Source organism: Condylura cristata, unplaced genomic scaffold, assembly GCF_000260355.1.
Source record: "Condylura cristata isolate star-nosed mole 26May11 unplaced genomic scaffold, ConCri1.0 scaffold00003, whole genome shotgun sequence".
Lineage (NCBI taxonomy): Eukaryota > Metazoa > Chordata > Mammalia > Eulipotyphla > Talpidae > Condylura > Condylura cristata.
In genome coordinates this window covers 32,903,008-32,904,026 of record NW_004567104.1, presented here as the reverse complement: position 1 = coordinate 32,904,026, position 1,019 = coordinate 32,903,008, and the positions used below count along the sequence as shown (strand labels likewise).

Sequence of the window (1,019 nt, the reverse complement as noted above, 5' to 3'; positions counted from 1 at the left end):
GTGAATTCAGTTCGGGATGGGCAAGACTTCAGAGAGGGCCCTTCAGACCTGAGAGTGCTGTCTGAGCAAGCGCAGGAAGGCCGGGGCTTCCCCAAGGGCCAGCAGGGCGCGGGGAGCCTTTTGTGGGGTGAAGAGTCAGTCCTCTGCCTATTGCTTCTCCCTGGGCACCTGCTTGCAAGGTCTCTAGCTGGACAGGAGAGCACGTGGGGTCTGGAAGAAGGGGTCAGATATCGGAGGGCAGTTGTTACATGCTTCAAAGTCTTAGGCCTTCTGTTGTTAAACCTCCATTTTGTGAAAAGGTACCAAGGAAATTAAAGCTATGAGACAATCTGAGATAATAGAGTCCTGTATGGACACGGTAAAGAATGTAAATTTTCTTTTACCCATGGGAGGGTCCCATGGGCAGGGGTTCTGTTAAGGGGAAGGATGTTCTAAAGGAACTCTGCAGTCTTTGGTGGACTCCACCCCCTACTTCAGCTTTCAGGACCCCACCCCCTACTTCAGCTTTCGGGACCCTACCCCCTACTCCAGTGATTGGAAACTACAACTCCCAGCAGTACCAGGGAGAGAACTGTGAGGACACAAGGGTGGAGCTAGCAGGAATTCTGGGACATTTGGGGCATAAATAGGGCTCGATTGTCTCTGTCTCTCTCGCTCTGGCTTGGGAAGCAGCTCTCCTGACTGACTGCTGCCTCAGTGTTTTCAGTCAGCCATCAGTCAGCCAAGCGGGGAAGGTATTCCAGTTACTTTGTATCCTGCTCTCTTTTCCTGGGTTGTTTCCTACTCCATTCTCCTTTTGTAAATAAACCTGTTATTGACCCTTTTGTGTGTGCCTGCAGTATAACTGAATTTTGAATGCACAGGTGAGGCCCCACAGACAGGCAGCCCTGTCTACTCTGGGCTACCCTGTAACAGTTCCACAATGCTGATGCTGCTCTCTTGTCACAGGATTTGAGCCGCAGTGGCCAGAAGTGAGCGAGGCCCCAAAGACAGCAGCAGTGGCCTAGGCAGGGATCAAG

The 1,019-nt window shown here is 51.9% G+C and overlaps 1 protein-coding gene across 1 annotated transcript in view; it reads left to right on the top strand.

Annotated features, from left to right (window-relative positions):
* LOC101622634 (poly [ADP-ribose] polymerase 14-like) overlaps positions 1-1,019 on the top strand; it is a 36,707-nt gene that overhangs the window by 579 nt on the left and 35,109 nt on the right. The gene's annotated exons all lie outside the window — the stretch shown is intronic.